The following is a 19,962-nucleotide window of genomic DNA, read 5'->3' on the forward strand; positions in this document are numbered from 1 at the left end:
GTACCTATAAAAGAAAGTAGTTAGTGAATCAGTGTTACTAGGTATGTTTGAAAGGCTCTGCTTTGGATTCAGTATAAATAAATTATGGGAAAGCCCAGAACTGCAATGGAGCAAATGGATTTAGTCAATTCAATGAGCACTTATTAGGTATCTCCTACTTGGAAGGTGTAGGCAGCTAGGTGACTCAAAGGGTGGAGAGCTGGATCTAGAGTCAAAAAGACCCGATTTCAAATCTGGCCTCAGACACTGTAGCTGTGTGACCCTGGGCAAGTCACTTAACCTCTGTTTTGCTAATCCACTGAAAAAACAAATAACAAACCATTCCAGTATCTTTGCCAAGAGAACCCCAAATGGGGTCATGATGACTCAGACATGACTGAACAACAACATGGAATATACCATGATAGTCACTTCGGATATGAAAATGAAAAATAAGGGGCTCTTGCTTTGCATAGTAACCATTTCCCATATTATACTTTGTTTTAAATTTGTTGTTGTTGGTGCAAGCTTTGATTGTATTTTTGTTTTTGCTCAGTCATTGTTTTAGTAATGTTTGACTTTTCGTGATCCTATTTGGGGTTTTCCTGCAAAGATACTGGAGTGGTTTGTCACTCCATTCTCCAGTTCATTTTATAGATGAGGAAATTGAGGCAAACAGGGTCAAGGGACTTGCCCAGGGTCACACAGCAAGTTCGTGTCTGAGGCCAGATTTGAACTCAGGAAGATGAGTCTTTCTCACTCCAGGCCTGGCTTTCTGTCCACTTTTCCACCTAGCTGCCCTTGATGGGATTGCTAAGTACTAATTAACTTCATAACGCTTACAGTTCTGTAAATGATATAGCCTTTAACAAGGGGAAAGGAGCAGAGGATGTGCATTAGAAAAATTATCTACTTGTAAGTTATGCCAGTTCCTAAAATACAAATTAATGTTTGTGCATAATGGATTATTTTTCCATTTATGATTCTTTCCATATTTGTTTTTATAAGTGAAAAAAAAAAGCTACTGACTTGAAAAGCATAAGCTATCTAAAAGAGATCCTATTTCATTGTTTATTATTACTATATGGTAGTCTGCAAACATCTAATTGAAAAATATTTCTTTCAGAAGCAAAGCACCTTAATTGAATCATCAAATGTTTAACAGTGCTTGAGATGTGCTTAATCTTTTGCCAACAGAATTGAGTACAGCTTTTTGGAGAACTTTCTGTTCTAGTTAGACTGGCCTATTAGCTGCTGCTGGCACATGGTATTCTATCTTCTGCTACTATATTTGCACCTTTGGGGAAGTGGTCCCCCATCCAGAATATACTCTTTCCTCATCTTTGACTTGTAGAACTCAAAATTTTCTTCTAAGTACATTTCAGATTCTAGATCCCAGACTAGGCTTTTTCTGGTGCTAGAATATGAACTTACTATGGAGGAGAAGAGGTCAGATTTTCCTCACTCATATGTCATCAACCCAAGTTTTGAAGGGCTTTGATTTTGTCAGAACTTGTAGGTAATTTAAATGTTGTCTGAGAAAGGGAACCTGGAGAAATGTTAAGTTGATGCTAAATATTTTGGATGCAAACCACTAATTGACTTTATCTTGCTCTCATTTCTGTGTCCCTTCTCTATTCCCATATAGGCATTTGACCCCTATCTGCCACATTACTCATCTCTCCCTATGACAGCTGGTTAAAAATCTTTTTTGGTAATTTTATGATTGGTGTTATATCTCCAAAAACATCCTACTGGGGTGTCTTGGTTTTACTTTTTTTTTTCTGTGAATGCCATTGTATAATTCAAAATACAAATAGCTTTAGATGTTAAAAAAAACAAACAAACTTAAAAGCCCCAATTAAAAAAAAAAGAAAATAAGTGAGTTTTTAAGAGTTCTCTTCACGGGGTGGCTAGGTGGTGAATTCTTTACAACTTGACACACTTACTAGCCGTTTGACTTTGGGCAAGTCACTTAACCCCACTTGCCCTGTGGGGGGAAAAAGAGTTTTCTTCATCTTGAAATGACATTGTTTCTTTTATTATCTGTGCACGGTTATATTTTTCCAAGTAGCTATAGGTTCCTTGTGGGAAAGGACTTTTTAAACAAATTTTAAAAAATTTATTTACTTTTAGTTTACAACATTCAGTTCCAGAAGATTTTGAATTCCAAATTTTCTTCCCCTTGCTCTCCTCCCTCCTCCCCCTCCCCCCCCCACCATGGTAGCAATCTGATATAGGTTCTACAAATACCTTCACATTAAACATTAGTCAAGTTGTAAAGAATTATGCCCAATGGAATGAATAATGAGAAAGAAGAAACAAAATGAAATGAAAAAGGGAGAGAGTAAGTAGTTTGCATTTCAAGTCTGCATTCAGATTCTGTAATTCTTTTTCTGGATGAGGACTATTTATTTTTGTTTTTATGTCCCCAGCACCTAGCCCTACATCTTGCCCATTCTTAATATGTTTTTACTGAATTGAATTGAACTATAGACATCAGTTCAGGACTCATCCTCATCTTTCTTATACATCCTGTCTTATTCAATCATCATTCTTATTCATATTGTCTTCACAATATGACCCTAGAGTCCAGTGTTTTTCAGAGGAAACAAAGAGAAAAATGACTTAGTAAATCACTAAAAAGTCATTCTTTTGGCAGAGCTCAACAGCTTTGATTGACTAAGCTTCTTTTAACAGTTAAATTTTGCATCATCACATAGGGAAATGGATGGGAGTGAGTCTATGATTTCATTCATTTAGGGAACTCTTGATAAAGGAACTCATTTCTAGCTCTGGGTCTGTGCTTCTTCTATCAATGCAGAGTTGTATCTCCCTTGTAGTTTCAGAGTCTTAAAGAATTTTCTTGAGCATTATGAGGTCAAATGAGTTGCCTCGTGGCACATAGCTAGTATGTGTTGTCAAAAGTGGAATGTGAACTCATGTCTTCCTGATTCAGAGGCCGATTTTTTATCTATTCGTCCATGTTGTCTCTTTCAGGAAATGACTAACCCCAAAATTTGAATTTCTAATGGGTCTAGCTAGTGTAATAATGGAAGATGTGTGTGTTGTCCATATAGGTTATATATGTTCCCACAGATTGTCCAAATGAGATTTGCAAGGAGGTACTGACAGGTATCACTGGAATCTTGCCTACTTCCCTCCAAGGGAGATTTTGATTCCTGCCTAGAAGGAGCATCAAAAGGGACCACGAGATTCCTTATTCTGTTCTCTGAAAGAGAAAGGCACCAGTTTGTAAGTATTAATATGCCCTTAACTATTATTGAACTAGGGTAACTTTTTCTTTTTTAAGTTTAAGCTGTACTAAGTCACTTACACTTAAAGGGAAAGGGGTAACTCTAAATTACATACACAGACTTTATCCCTATCTACCAAATGATAGTTATATTAGAGCCTATCACAAATGGTGAATAGGAAATAAATCATATATCCCAAGGGGATAGGAAACAGAAATCAGAGGAGTTCTATATATTAGACTAAGCCAGTAAATACACAGATTGAATGAGTTCTTCTACTGGGAATGAGATATCTCAGCTTAACCAATAGAGAAGTCCCAATTTCATTCTAGGGGACATTGCCTGATGTCTCTAGGGAAGTAAATTAGGAATCAGGGTCATGTTGAGGTGCCAGTTCCTCTACCCATATGCTGCTTACCAAAGTTTGTCTCTCTCTGTCTGTCTGTCTCTCTCTGTCACTCTGTCTCTCTCTGTCACTCTCTCTCTGTCACTCTCTGTCTCTCTCTCTGTCTCTCTCTCTGTCTCTCTCTGTCTCTCTCTGTCTCTCTCTCTGTCTCTCTCTCTCTCTCTCTCTCTCTCTCTCTCTCTCTCTGTCTCTCTGTCTCTGTGTGTCTCTCTCTCATTGGAATTTTTCCTTAAGGATAGATTGCAATCTCAAGTTTCTTTCAAAGTAGAAGCAGGAACAAAAACAACTGTCTCTCTTCTCTAAAGCTCTCATGCCAGTTCTGCTCTGCACACAAACATGCAGCATTGGGCCATCACTCTCTTCACTGAAGAAGGATAGTTTTGTGAGAAATGCTCCAAGCTTGAGGTACATGTTACAATAAGAAAAATAGGAATGTTATAGAGACAATCTATGAAAAGGAAAGGACTAGATGACCTCCAAATTTCATTTCAGTTTTAAAATTCTGGGTTTCGAATATAGTTTACAACTTGTTATAATTTACAAGTACTACTTTTCCCAGAACATTTCATTCATTATTTTGATTTCACATTGCCTTTCTTTGAAAGAGAATTAAGTTTTGTGTATGTGCTATTCTCAGGTGTATTTCAATATTTCTTGGGGTATTTTACTGGTATCTCAAACTTACCTTTTGTCTTTTAGGGTTTAGAGATTTTTTTTTAGTTGCATGATATATACATATATATTTATGATATATATATATATATGAACTATATATTATTATATATAGTTACATGATGTATAGGAGAGGGAGCCCTTTATAGCCATAGCTAATTTAGCACCATGTAGAAGTTGGGGATGCTTTATATGACCAGGAATAAAAACATGCACGTGTCTTCATGCAATCCTAGGACAGATAATCAGGGGCTCCACTCCTGAACAAGAGATGACAATTTTGAGTCTGGTATTGCCAACTCTGAAAATTCTGTAATTTCCAGCTGACCCCCAGATGCATGAGCTCAGACCTCTTTTGCCTGTTCAACATCCCTTAGGTGGATAAGTGGTACATTAGAGTTCAGAGTAGTCCTTGCCTCTACAATATAACAAGATGTGTTGGAAATCAGGTAGATACTTTATGAAACTCAGACCTTTGCTATTATTCTAATATTGAAACTTTCATCCTAACCCCTTGAGTATATTATAGTTTAAGGGGTTGAACTGTTATTGCTAGAATGAGAACTGACTCTTGTTTCTGATATGAACACTATCTTCTTTTTCTAGGCTCCACCTCATTCCCCATTTCTCAGTTCTGCATGGCCATTCTCATGCTTTAAGGAACCTTCTAATTTTTCTTTTCCTTAATCCTTGACCCTAAAGACTAATGTCTGTCATGAAAAGCTCTTATCCTCAGACCAAGACAGATTCTAATTCTGGTCCCATCCTGTAGAGAACTTGGAAAATCTTGAACAATGGGGGATATAGGAGCCCAGGATTCCAGGTTGAGTGTTATAGCCAACCCAGCAAGAAAGACCAGAGAAGCTAGGGTCTTAGTACAACACCCCATTGAGTTTGAAGTTGGACTTGGTCAGACTAATGCTGTGTAGGAACAGAATTAAGCTGTGAGACTAAAATTTTTTCCCCTCCTCGGAGTTAGTTAAGCCTCTAACGTATTTGCAAAAATGTATGTGTCTTTGAAATAAATATTTCTTTGTAAAAGCTAATCTGTTAGATAGAACTAAGTGCTACTCACTATATCCCTAAAATTGAGAAAACAGAATTGGTGGGGGCATGAGCCAATGGCAGAGGAAAGAGACCCCTCCCCCCCAACACCCTTAGAATACCAGAGAACCCTGGGGGAGGGGTGGAATGCAACACACCTGTCCATCATGGAGTGAGGCCAGTGTAAACCCATGTTATTGTAATAAAAATTCTTGGCACTGCATTTAGGAAAATGTGTGGTGCCAATATCTTCATTGAGATCAGCAATTACAAAGTGTTTGTTGGGGTCCTGTGACCTTTGTTTAAGAAGGTTCTGTGACTAGAAGTAGGTACACCCAGTAGAATATAGATGGGTTTGCAAGATGTCAAGAAAACAGTCACTGACCTTTTCTCATAATCATTACTGCCCCTTTACATTCCTTGTGCCTTGGACCTCAGTTCAATCACAGCATAGCTTGGCACAAAAGATTGTTCCATGGACACGCAAAATATAGACATACAAAGGGAAAGTCACCAAAGAAAAACAGATCGCAAAAATGATATTGCTATCCCATTAAAAAATATTATTCCATGAAGAAGTCCCATGGGGTTATTGCTATCTCTTCCTCTTTTCAATGTAATGAGCTTTGCAACCACAGTACATGATATGCCAGCCTAAATAAAACAGGTGCCCAAAGATATGACTTCTGCCTGATTTTATCTACTTCCTGTAGTTGGCCTCAGAATGGGTGGGAGGTTGATGTAGTCCTTACAGCTACCACACAGTTATTGCTAGCTTACTTTATAGCTTAGCTACCCTGACTTCCTTAATGTGGTAACTGCTCCTCCTCTCAGATTTGTTCTCCCCTCTTTCTTTTCTAAAAGCAGAGGGGCTAGAGAATGAGTGACTCTGCTGCCCCATGTATTCTAGAAGAGGGACCTACTAGCACTTGTAAAGATCTCTTCTTACTATTTACTCTAGGTTAATTCAGGTCAACCGCCATTTACTAGAGACCAGTGGTTCCACATTTGTAAAGATGTGGATTTTATAGTCCATCCATATGGGTATATCTTAGTTTATCCCTATTTAGCACTTTCTGAAACTGCTTATTGTAATATTTCCTCTCTGATCTCTCAGAGGATGGTCTATGCTAAGGGTCATACCAGTTATTTATTTAGTTTCCATGATTTCTGCATATGCATTGCTAGTGCATTCACTTTCTATTCTTTCCATGGCCTCTTTACTAGGGGTAAAGGGAGGACTTCTTGCCTCTATGATCAAAGTTTCTTGTCCCAATTTGCTCACAGCCAAGATAGAACAGGTCAGCAATATTCTACTTCAGGACCTCTTCTAGGTTTTAATACCTTGTAGCCCCTCCCTGCTATTACACTGGAGACTTGGAGGTATGTAATAGAATTCCGCCTCCACCCTACCCAAACTTGATCAAATCAAAGGATTTGAGAGTTGAAGGGACATCAGCATCCATCTAGTCCAACCCATATTTGAAAGAAAACTCTTCTCTGACCACTTGAAAAGTGGTCATCTGGTCTATGTTTGAAGTCCTCCAAGAAGGGGGAAACCATCATCTTGAGGCAACCCATCCTACTTTTGGATAGCTCTATTTCTTAGGAAGTATTTCTTGACATCAAGCCTAAATTTGCCTCTCTGCAACTTCTACCAATTATTCTGGGTTCTGCCCTTTGAGGATAAACAGAATGAATCTAATGCTCTATATATCAGCCCTTCAAATACTTATACACAGCCTTCATCTATCCCTTGGGTCTTCTCTTCTTCAGATGAAACACTCCCAGTTTCTTGAACTAATATATGTGTGGTATTGGGGTGGCTAGGTGGCTCAGTGAATAGAGCACTGGCCCTGGAGTCAGGAGGACCTGAGTTCAAATCCAACCTTAGACACTTGACACCTACCAGCCATGTGACCTTGGGCAAGTCACTTAACCCCAACTGTCCTATATATGTGTGTGTGGTATGGCCTAAATGTTAAATAGCACAAAGCCAAGCCAAGATCCCTGAGAAGCTGCCCTAGACACCTCCTGTAAAACCAATGTTGAACCATTAGCAACTACTCTTTTGAATCCAGTTAACTAACTGGTTCCAAAGACATCTGACTGTATTATTGTCTAATCCCTATCTCTCTATCTTGTCTATAAGGATTGTATGAGATACTTTATCAAAACCTGTACTGACAGCATCCCTTTCATCTATTAGTTTAGCAATCCTGTCAAAAAAAGAAATGAGGTTAGTCTTGCATGGCCTGTTCTTGATGAAGCTATCACAGTTCTTTTTAAAAATCACCCTTTGCCTGGCTGGATGTTCTGAGAGGTAGTATTGTGCTGCTCTACAGTCACACTGGAGATCTTGCTGGTTGGATATTGGGTCAGGTAACCATGCTGCCACACCAAAATATGCATACTTTTATGAGCCCAGGATAGCTGTTCCCTGGGAACTGAAGTTTCTGGTTCACCCCTAGCCCTAATTCTCTTATTCCTTTCCTAGGAATGGCACAACCCTAAGCCCACTGGCAATGCTGGGACAGAAAATCAGGGGCTCCACTCCTGAGCCAGAGATGACAATTTTGAGTCTGGTATTGCCAACTTGGAAAATTCTATAATTTCTAGCTAGCCTCCAGATACATGAACTCAGACCTCTCTTGCCTGTTCAACAACCCTTAGGTGGATAAAGTGGGTAAATTGGTTAGAGTTCAGGGTAGCCCTTGCCTCTCTAATATCAAGAATAAGGGGCATTATACAGATTCTTGTCTAAGACCCAAATATTAGATCATAGGTCACAGATTAAGAAGAGAAGATCCTTAGCCATCTCAATCCCTCATTTTACAGATGAGGAGAATGAGATCCAGGGAGGTTACATCACATGAAAAATGTGTGACCATTCATTCCCCTTATCAAAAGCTTCTGTGGCCCTTTACTGTCACTAGGATTAAATACAAACTTCTCTCTGCCATTTAAAGCCCTCTATAATCTGAGTGTAGCTCACCTTTCCAGCCTAGTTCCATTCCATTGTTCCCCCATGTACACTCTGGGTTTCAGTCAAACCAACCTACTTGTGGTTCTCTGGACAAGACATTTCATCTCTCTCTTTTCTGTCTTTGCACAGAAAATCCCCATACTTGAAATACTCTTCCTCCTCACCTCTGCTTTGCAGAAACTCCAACCTCCTTTAAAGTGTAGCTCAAGGGTCTTTTCAATTCTTCCTGCTTTGATTTTATTTTGCATATATTTGAATCGGCTTATGTGTACATGTTGTTTCTCTGACAGTAGGATTACCCTGCTTGAGGGTAAGGATTGTCATTTTTTTTGTCTTTGTATTCTCAGTATTTAGCACAGTGCAAACATTTTAAGGGTCACCTAATAAATGCTTGTTGAATTGAATTGAAACCAGGTGCTCTGGTAGCCACTATTCTTCACTATACAAGACTTCCTAGATTGTACTGACATAGAAAAGCCAGTGTCTTCACCTGGGCCTTGAACATGAATCAATGATGAGGTCAGGAAGCAGCACAGCTGCCTCCACCAGAGTCACTAGTAAAGCTATCATGATCACTTGTATGGGGCACTCTTGCTACATCACAAGCCAATCAACCTTCTCCTATAAATCCTGCAAACATTTACTCAGCCCATATATTCTCTAGGGTTTCAAAGTGCCAAAGCGGAAGGGAGGGGAGGGAAAGGAATAAGGGAGACATAAGCATTCATGGTACTAATAATACTATTATTCTTGTGAACTCTAAATTGGCACATCTGAGATAGGGAAGACTTGAGAAGTTGTCAGTGACACAGTTATTGCTGGTCTTGTGATGCAAAGTCATTCTCCAAGGCCTTTGGTGTTCCTCATGTGCAAGACTTCCGGCATTTTGCAGCATGTTCTGAACATAAGACACACAGAGAGCACATGGGAATATAAGACATGCATAGGGAAAGTCATCCAGAAAAGATTCGATTCACTAGGACTCATACGACTCCCTCTTCTTTCTCCAAGACAATCAACTCTAGAACCACAGAATAATAAAGTCGAACACCAACCCAGAAAATCTGATTCTGCTTTAGAGAGAAGAGAAGCTGGAGTGGTCCTCAGGATCATTGCCTAGAACTGCTGCCTGCTGGTTCTAAAGCCTAGCTGCCCTGTATTTTCTGACTGTTGTAATGGAGGCTATTCCATTTTCCAGAAAGGTGCATAAAGTCCTGTCTAAATTTCAAATTTGGAAGCTGTCAGATTTAGTGGCTTTCAGGGTACAAGGTAAATTAGAGCCCAATGTATTTTATCTTTCCTATAATTGAATCATGTAGTGGTTCTACTTTTTTTAGTTTCTTTCTTTAAACCTAACCTCTTTAGCTATGTCTTTACATGACTGCTAGTTTGAAATTTTTTCCCTTTCTTTTCTGCTGCCAAAAAGATTATGCTTATACTGTGTATTTCCCAGCACCATCTGGCTAACACCAGCTTTGATCTATTACAGTCCAAACTTAAACTAGGTTATAAATTATCCTTGTCTGAATGGATGTGGATCGTTTTTATTGTATTTCTGCAAGCCATCTTCCATACCATGATCTGCATAACATATAGAATTCTGCATAACCATTACTTAGGAATTTATTGTCCCAGACCCAGCCTTCCTGCCTGTGGCCTCCTGGGTCCTGGGACTTCCCAGGAAATAGCAGCTGAAGCTGCTCGAGTCTGGCCTCTCTGCCTTTGCTATTACCCCAAATCAGGCCAGAATTCAGCCTGCCTACTTGTGGACTCCTCCTCCCCAGGGATGGTCTTCCCAGGCTACTTTATATCACTCCAGATCCAGGACTCAGACCTCTCTCTTGTCTCTAGAGCCTTCTCCAGTGTTTCTGACTCTCTTCTCAGACTACATAGCCTCCTGTACCAACTCCCCTGGGTTGTATCTTCCTCTGATCCTATTTGGAGTCAGGTCTCTCAGACCTGACAGTACTCAACCTTACTACCTGAGCAGTTTAATCACCTTTCTCCCTCGATGGATTTATATTCAGTCACTGAATAATCAGCTTGAATTTATTCCAAAATGATTAGCATACTCCTACCCCAAATATATACTCTCCCCATCCTAGCAATTTTGAAACCCTGTCTCTCACAGTACAAACTTCATTCCTCACCTCTCACTACCTACTCCCTTACTTCCTTCACACATGACTCTACTTCCTCACTATTCCATTTTAGATCTACCCACCTTTTCCACTATGCTTTCTAAAACACCTGCTCTGATGTTAACAAACTTGCTTTTCCTTTCCCATTCATCTTCTGGCTTTCACCGGCACCTGGCTCACTCCTGATGTCACAGCATCCTTGGCCACCCTTTCCCAGACAGGTTGTACTTTCACTCATGCCCCTGACTCACTTGTTATGTTGGAGGATTTGGATTATCCCTTTCTCCACATAACCATTCCTCTCCCTCCTTATCATCACTCAGGAACCTCTTTTCCTTTGAGATCTATTCAATCCAAATTTGTCATGCATTCAAGATTCTTTTAGCTTTTCTCTACTTAATCCCAGAATTCTGCCCTTCAATGAGTTCAGTGCCTGGCTCACAGTCTTTACACCCCAGTGCCTGATCTCATACTAGAAGACTTCAACATACAGACTGATATTTCCTTAAATGCCATAATCTCCCAGGTCCTACCAGGTATCTACTCTCTAATTATCCTCATCTATACACATATAGAATGAATAGAGATGTTCATATCTTCATCATCACTCATGAGTATTCCACTTCAATATTCTTGAACTTTTATAAATTTTTTTATCTGCTTATAGTCTTTTATCTTCCCAAATTTCCTCTTCCATATGAACCCAAGCTTGTCCTTCATCCTTAATATCACCTTTAATCTTTCTATCCCTCAATTCTTTCCCAGCATATGGCCCCTGTACTGGCTTGTATCAGTATCTTGAGTTCTTACTGACCACCTGCTGAAGCATTTCAACTCTATATTTCCCTTCCTCACCTTCTCTTTTACTCCTGTGTCACATGAAGAAGTGGTCTTTTTCCTTGCCAAAGTGTAATGCCCAGAAGCACAGTATACTTGAAGGCTGCTGTGAATGATTTTAAGGGTCAATCATGAGGTATAATAAGCACTCTGTTTATTCAAAACCAAGCCTTATTCAAGAAACTATAGTATATAATTTATAACAACAAAACTTATTACCAGAGTGGCCATATGGCCTTAAACAAAATATATCTTTCAGTATATATGTAACACTCAGTCATTGAGTGTTATATATCATTGCATTCAATATATCACATAGCATTCCCCAAAACACTTCTTTATACAATCAGGGGGTCATAGGTCATGTTCATTCCTAGCACAACACATCCCCAGGGGTAGCAGAAAACATTACACACTACTCCTAGGTCACAGTAAGTTACAATCCCTCAATCAAAACAAAATGTCCAAGTAAAGTCCTCTTAGGGGTGTGTCCTTTCTATGCTGCCTCTGCAGGCTCCCACCTGACATTCTCACTGCTTCTGCCTTGCTACAAAGTTTCCATCTTGACTCAGGGCTGACTGATGAGCCCCATAACTCTTCTTCCTGCAGGTCTGTGAACTGCCTGCTTCGGCTCCTGCCTGGATCCTGATGCAGGCAGCTCTCTGCTCCTGCTCCTTGTCTCAGCTCATGGGGGAAGGGACTGCTCCTGCCTGACCACAGGCTCCAGGGACTCCTGCCCCCATTTTCTTTCTCTGGGAAAACAAAGCTTAACAGGGCAACAACAATATTTACACATATTACCAGCACCTCCATCTTATTTTACTTTCAAAGCTCAGAGGCTTCTTGATAATAGCTTCTTAAGGGGGCTTAAGCTAAGCCTTCTTCCTGTGGGTAGGTCTCTGCCCTTTCGCTTGTAATGTCAAGCACAGAAGTAAACACCTTGTTTCAATTATTGAATTAACACTTTGTTTCAGCTATTTAACACAGAAGTAGTTAACACCTTGTTTCAGTTCTTGATTGTATCAAGTATTAAGATCCAGAACTTGTGAATCCCACAACTTGTGAACCCTAGAACTTGTGAACTCCTGCAACAGGAAGTAGAGGAGCTAATGACCACATATAAGGAGAGGCCCAAGCAGAACTGAGAAGGGAGCTCTTGTGGTGAAGGAGAAACTTGCAGTATCCCAGCTTATGTTTGTCTGTTCTGCCTGTGTTTATGTTTGTTTGTGATACTTTGTACAAGCCTGGGACCTTCCTGGAAACCCTGAAAGAGGATTTTCTGGTTGTCTGTTTACAGAAGTCCTGGAAGAGAGAATAGGGGTCCTGGGACTTTACTGATGATTTGTGCTGACCTCTTAGACCTTGTTTGTGGGTCTTTGTTGATTTCTATACTGATGATTTATGTTGAGCTCTCAAACCTTGTTGGTGGGTCTGAGTTGATTTCACAGGCAGATAGTGAATTGATGATGGGTGCTGGCAATGTGCACGAATATTATTGTGGCTCTGTCAAGCTTTGTCTTCCCAGAAACAGGAACTGTGAAGGACTTGAGGTGGACTGGATACTGTGAGCTTCAATAACGAACAGGAACTGGACAAAGAACTGTATGAAAACTGGACAAGGAGCTGGACAAGGAACAGAGAGCTGCCTGCCTTTGAACTCAGGTGACAGTTGGAGCTGGGACCATGGAAGCTGAGAGCCAGCCTCAAGTCAAGATGAAAAGATCTTTTCTTGAGTACCTGATGTTGACTGAGAAGATTATGATTTACTGTGACCTAGGGGTGGAGAACTTTGACCTTTGTACTTTGTATTCATTAAGGAGACAAGCCTCCTTAAGGATGATTGAATTAAGGACTTACTTTGAGTTACTAAATGATTCAGTTACTAAGTAATTATACTTTGTTTAAAACTATGTGGCCATTTTAGTGATAAATTGTTATGTCATAACATTGTGAATGCTGTACTCTGATTTCTTACTTACTGCTGAATAGAGAGTTCACTATACTATGTAATCAGAACCTTGAAGCTGTTCACAGCAGCTGTCCTCTGGAAAGCTGCTTGTGCTTGCCTTTACGTAGCTCAATTCACTTTTACAACCATGAGGCTACTTCAACCAGTATCTGCTGCTGCTGCCACTAGCTTCCTCAATGCTCCATGCTCAATGCTCATTTTCTTCTTCTGGGATCACACTCATAGCCAGAGGTGAGGGCAAGGGACCCCTTAACAACAGTTACCCAGAGTCTCATCCAAGACATCAAGAGTTCTCAGGTGTGATCCCCAAAGTGATATCAATCTTCCAGGCTCAGTGCAGAGAGCCCACTTGCATAGCCCAAATGCACAGTACATGATTGGCTGAGCCCTCATGTGTAATCCATGTGTGTTACCTGATTGGCCAGCATAGAGAGTCCATGTACTGAAACTCAGCATCTGATTGTCTTAGTGCCCAAAGGCATGAAAGCTATGCCTCAGCACCTAATATGTTACAGCTGTGGATTGCCAGGGTTCAAAGGATACCAATTTTTTAAATGTTTACAATTTAGCCTAGGTTGGGAAACTGAACTTCAAAAAAACAACAACAAAAAATCCCACCTTGCTTTCAGTTACACAAGGCAAACTCTTCACCATGGCTCATGGAAAATCAGTGCCTCCTCATGCTCTCCCTTCACTCTCTTCTAAATTCTTTGTGGTTTGTCTTCTGACTTTCAATTAAGAAGCTAGCTGAATCATTGAGGTGCCTATAGGGAATCAGGGGAAACAGCATGTGCTATGTAAGTCAAACCATCACCACTACCTTGACTACAATCTCCTCTAAAATCCTAATGCAGACAGTCCAAGACCCTAAAGCCAAGAGCCCTAAGAATAGCAAAATGCTTCCTAGTCCTCAGTGCCCTCATCCATTACCCCAGGAAGCAACTCCTGTGGAGATGCAACCTGATAATTCTCCTTTAGGTGCTACAACCACAGGTACTGAGCACCCAGAAAAGAAAGTTCTTGCCACCAAAGTCCTTGGCACTAGCAAACTGTTCAACATTAGAAACTGATATTTTATTAATGAAAATGACATTAAAGATGAGGTACAATCATCTACTTTGCTACTGCTCCCTAAGGACCAACTGACTTGTAGCTGAAACCTTCCATTTGTTTTGTCTTCCCCATTAGAATATGAACTCCTTGATAGTAGGGACTATATTATTTTTCTATTCATATTCCCCAGCACTTAGCACAATGCTTTGCACATAGTTCTTAACAAATGCTTTATTTATTAATTTACTCCACTCAATGCTCTCTCCAAAGTTACCAATGATCTCTTAATTGTCAAATATAATGGCCTTTTCTCAATTTTCATTCTTCTTGCCCTCTCTACAACCTTTAACACTGTTTTATTTTGTGTGTGTGTGTGTGCATGTAGTTCAACATTCACTTTTATTAAGTTTTTGAGTTCCAATTTTTTTCTCCCTCTCTCCCTCCCCTTCCCCTTCCCCCAAATGGTGAGCAATCTGATAAAGGCTATACATGTACAATCATATTGAATATATTTCCACACATTTTCCATGATGAGTCTTTTGGAATTGTCTTAGACCACTGTATTGCTGAAAAGAGCTAATTCAAAGTTGGTCATTGCACAATGTTGCTATTACTCTGTACAGCGTACTTCTGGTTCTGCTCACTTCACTCAGCATCAGTTCATACAATTATTTCTAGGTTTTTCTGAAATCCACTTGCTCATCATTTCTCATAGCACAATAGTATTTTATTACTTTAATATTCCACAACTTGTTTAGCCATTTCCCAATTGATGGGCATCCCCTCAATTTCCAATTCTTTGCCACTACAAAAAGAGCTGCTATAAATATTTTTGTATATGTGGGTCCTTTCCCCTTTTTTAAAGATATCTTTGGGATACAGACCTAACAGTGGTATTGCTGGATCTAAGGGTAGGCACAGTTTTATAGCCCTTTGGGCATAGTTCCAAATTGCTCTCCAGAATTGCTGGATCCATAAATCCATCAGCAATGCATTTGTGTACCCATTTTCCCCACATCTTTTCCAACCTTTATAATTTTTCTTTTTTGTCATATTAGCCAATCTGATAGGTACCTCAGAGTTGTTTTAATTTGCATTTCTCTAATCAATAGTGATTTAGAGCATTTTTTCCTATGACTATAGAAAGCTTTAATTTCTTCATCTGAAAGCTGTCTGTTCATATGCTTTGACCATTTGTCAATTGAGGAATGACTTATATTCTTATAAATTTGACTCCGTTCTCCATATATTTTAGAAATGAAGACTTTATCAGAGACATTGCCTGTAAATTGTTTCCCAGCTTTCTGATGTCCTTTTATTCTTGGTTGCATTGGCTTTGGCTTTATTTGTCAAAAAAACTTTTAAATTTAGTGTAATCAAAATTATCCATTTTACATTTCATAATATCCTCCATCTCTTATTTGGTCATAAACTTTTCCCTTCTTCATAGATCTGACATGTAAACTATTCTTTGCACTCCTAATTTGCTTATGGTATCACCCTTTATGTCTAAATCATGTATCTATTTTATCCTTATCTTGGTACAAAGAATCATCTTGGTATACAGAACCTTCAACACTGTTGATTACCATCTTCCAGATATTGTCTTCTTTAATTTTTCAAGCTCTCCCCTTATTTTCCTCCTTCCTTTTTCAGTCTTTTTTTCTGGATCTTCTTCCAGGTCATACTTGTTAACTATGGATATTCCCTAAGAGTCTGTCCTTGGTTGTCTTCCCTTCTCTTTCTCTATGATCTCTTTTAGATCTCATCAATGTCCATTGGTTCAATCAATATCCTATGTATGTAGACTTAACTTCTTTCCTGACTTCCAATCTCCCATTTCAATTGCTTATTAGACCCCTCAAAGTGGATGTCCTGTAGACATCTTGAACTCAACATTTTCAAAACTGAACTGATTATCTTTTCCTCCAAACCTTTCCTAACTTTCCTTTTACTGTTGAGGGCACCACCATCTTCCCAGTTACTGAGGTTCACAACCTAAGGGTCATCCTTAACTCTACTGGCATTTAACCCATGTCCAAACTCATGTCAAGTCCTCTTGATTCCACCTTCACTACATCTCTCACATATATTCCTTTCTCTCCTCTGAGATAGCTGCTACTCTGCTGCAGGCCCTCACTACCTCACATCTGGGCTATTGTAACAGCCTACCGATTGGTCTCTTTGAGAGTTCACTTCAGTCCACCCTTTACTCAGCTGCATTTGCCACTGAACTTTGATGACTCCAGAGGAATTTCAGTTCAAATTCTACCTTCTGCAAGAGACTTTTTCTTATCCTCCTCCATTCTGGCATCTACCCTCTGAGGTAAATACCTTGCATTTATCATCTATATACCTAGTCTTTCATATGTTGTCTCCACTGTTAGAATCTGAACTCCTTGAAGGCAGAAACTATTTTTGTCTATCTTTGTATCTCCAGTCAGCACTTAGCAGAGTGCTGGGTACACAGCAAACATTTAATAAATGCTATTAACTTTGAATCATCAATAATGGCTAATGACTGCCAAAATCTCTGGCAAATTCATTGGCACTTGAAGTTGGGTCCATTCCATTTACTGAATTCAAGGTAAAGGATACGAATGTTGGGCTGTTTGTATTCAGAAAACTGAATTGCTACCTGATGGTTTCTGGATCAACACAGATCACGGAAGTTCAAAATGCTTCATACTGTTCACTTGCAAGGGGTAGAATTCTATCTAGGAGGCAATGGAACTCATCTTCCAATGGCTCTTAAGGGCAATTATCCATCTGGATCTTTTCTTCCTTGAGTTCTTCCTTAATTTTGCTATTTCTAGCACTATTATGAAGACTGCAAATTCTTATTAAGGCTGCACTACTGACTCCACTTTGGACTCTCTCCACTATGCCATGGAAACCTCCTTACCTTGGAAGCTCACTCCATTCCTTGACCTCCCACTACCCTTGCAGTCTCTCCCTCTGATAGGCCAGTTCATCACAGAACTTCATTTTAAGAACATTCAGGCCATCCACATCTTCATTCATTACAGATTGCATTCCTGACTATCTAGATTTTCTCTACCATGATCCCCTGCCAGATAGTTTTCTCTTCTTCCTACCCTCTTTCAACTTCCTTTTATATTCTGTCTTTCTACCTCAGAATGTGAAGTCTTTGAAAAGGAGTCTTTCTTTCTGTTTGTAATTGTATTCCCAGTGCCTAGTACAATGCCTTGCACAAAGTAGCAGTTAATACATGCTTATTGACTTGTTGATTTGACTTGAGATACAGAAGTAAGCTTCAAGGGAAAGTTACAGAGCAATGTGCGTGTGAAATGTCAGCAGAGACTGGTTGTTTTGGAAGTATAGTGATCTGCATCATAGTCAAAAATTATTTGTGAGGTGCCTCTCTGTCTATGGACATCAATGATATCAGCAGGGTGCTATGAGAGGCATTCTCTTAACCCCAGCTGTATAAAGCAGTCCCTAACTGTGATAAGTGACAACGTTATTTTGGTGTAGGGGTAAGGAGTCTGATTTAAAAGGAAAGAAACAAAGAGCTAAAAAAATAATGCAAGGAGTTTGCAATGACAAGTATATGTAATTAGAGAGATATGCTAAATATAACTGGAGGAAGTTGTATAGGAGCAAAACATAATGAAAGTACCTTAATGAGACAAACTCAAAATAGATTAGCCCATGAGGGAAAAAGTTATTCACCACATTTAGATTGCTACAGTAATACCACCTTATCTTTCTAAACAGTCAAATCCTGCTATTTTTTTCTCTCAAACTTTTATTTTTTTTTCTCTTAATTATGGAGAAGATAAGTTTTTGTAGAATATCAATTAGAAGCATATGGTTATAAGCTATTGGATTTCTTTCCATTTGCTCTGCTTCTGAATGATGAGAGATAATATTACTAATTTAAAATATTAATTACATTTTTATAGAATTTTAAAGTATACAAACTACTTTTGTATGCATTTTATGAGGCATATAGGTCAGATATCAATCATTCACCCAACAAACATTTGTTTGGTGACAACTATGGGCCAAATACTATGTTAGATACTACAGACTCAAATATAAAATTTGTCACCTGTGGTCCCTGAGACAGTATTAAGTAACACTCAAGAAGTTTATATATTCTATTAGAGAGAATACAATTATGTCTCTATATAGATTTTTTTTGGGAGGGGGCGCTAGGTGGTGCAGTGCATAGAGTGCCAGGGTTGAAGTCAGGAAGACTTCTCTTGAGTTCAAATCCAACCTCGGACTCTAGGCAAGTCACTTAACTCTGAAGTTTGTTCATTTCTAAAATGAGCTGGAGAAGGAAATGTCAAACCACTCCAGTATCTTTGCTGAGAAAATCCCAAAAAGGGTCTCAAAGAGTCAAACGTGACTGAAAAATGACTAAACAACCTAGATTTTGGGAGGGAACCTAACTTGTGATTAAACTGTTATAAGGAATACTTAGTGAGGAAACTACCAATTCAGAGAAGCAGCTACTCTGCAGTTTATAGCTAGACCTCTGGAGTTGCCTGGAGGCACTAAGAGGTTAACTGACTTGTCTAGGATTTCATAGATAGTATATGTTGGAAGGGAGATTTGATCCCTGGTCTTCCCAACCCCTAGACTGGTTTGCTATCCACCATGTCATGCTAATTCTCTAGTCAAAGATAATAGAATTATCTATATTCTATAGATGAAATCAGGTTCAAGAGAGACTAAGTTATTGAGGATCATACAATTTAAAGCAAGAAGGTCATCTAATTAAGCTCCCTTATTTTACAGATATGGAAACTGTGGCCTAAAGTGATTAAATTACTTGCCCAAGGCCTTAGAGTTAGTAAGCAGCAGTTAGAATCCAAATCCACCCAGGTCATCTATATCTAAACTCAATATTCTTCCCACTAGACCATGGACTTGACCAAGGCTTTCCATCTAGTAAACTGGGATTAGAAACCAAGATTTTTGACTCCTAAACTAGTGTTTATTTCATTATACCATAGAGCAATCACTTATTTGCTCAGGATGTGTCATTCTATTGAATGACTTCAGTAGACACTGTAATTGATTGATTATGTCCTTTTGGAACACTTATTAAAAGACTCCAGAACTCAATTAAAAACCATGAGCTTGCCATTTGAGTGACTGTAGTCACCATTCATTAAATGAATGCATTTGAGGCTTCTTGTGCCAATAGTACATTTATGCATCCCCTTTTTTAAGCAACAGAAGGCAAAGTAGATTCTGTAAAAAGGACAAAAAAAATTCCCCAGTGAAAGCTTTGTTCTTGGATTGACCTTATTACATGACTCCTAACCTCCTGACTTACCTCCAAATTTTGCTGTTGTTTTTGCTCTTGCATCTTCCTCTAGAGCAAATGATCCAGCCTGCATCCCAGCTTTTGGTTGTTGTCTCCATTTTCTTGATGCCACAACCTGGTATGCCCTGGTTCTGCCTCTCTGCACCAGTCATGCTTTGTTTGCTGCTTTGCTCTCCTCCTCTGTTGATTTTTCTGCACAGCTGCTCCTATGTGTCAGTGTCCCAGCTGGCAACCCTTTCTTGACCAATGCCAGTTGACCTAGAAGTGACAATTGCTTTAGTTCAGGCTCTATATAATCTATAGGATTATA

General features: G+C 39.3%; 1 long non-coding RNA gene across 1 annotated transcript in view; it reads right to left on the reverse strand.

Annotated features, from left to right (window-relative positions):
* Nucleotides 1-19,890, reverse strand: part of LOC138141778 (uncharacterized) — a 32,820-nt gene extending 12,930 nt beyond the window's left edge. Inside the window, exon 1 of the long non-coding RNA XR_011163253.1 lies at nucleotides 19,662-19,890. This is a non-coding gene — a long non-coding RNA (uncharacterized lncRNA). The remainder of the gene's footprint in view (nucleotides 1-19,661) is intronic.
* Nucleotides 19,891-19,962: the final 72 nt, after the last annotated feature.

The sequence above is a fragment of the Petaurus breviceps genome, unplaced genomic scaffold, assembly GCF_028583685.1.
Source record: "Petaurus breviceps papuanus isolate PSGF00001 unplaced genomic scaffold, PetGlider_PUasm1.0 90491, whole genome shotgun sequence".
Lineage (NCBI taxonomy): Eukaryota > Metazoa > Chordata > Mammalia > Diprotodontia > Petauridae > Petaurus > Petaurus breviceps.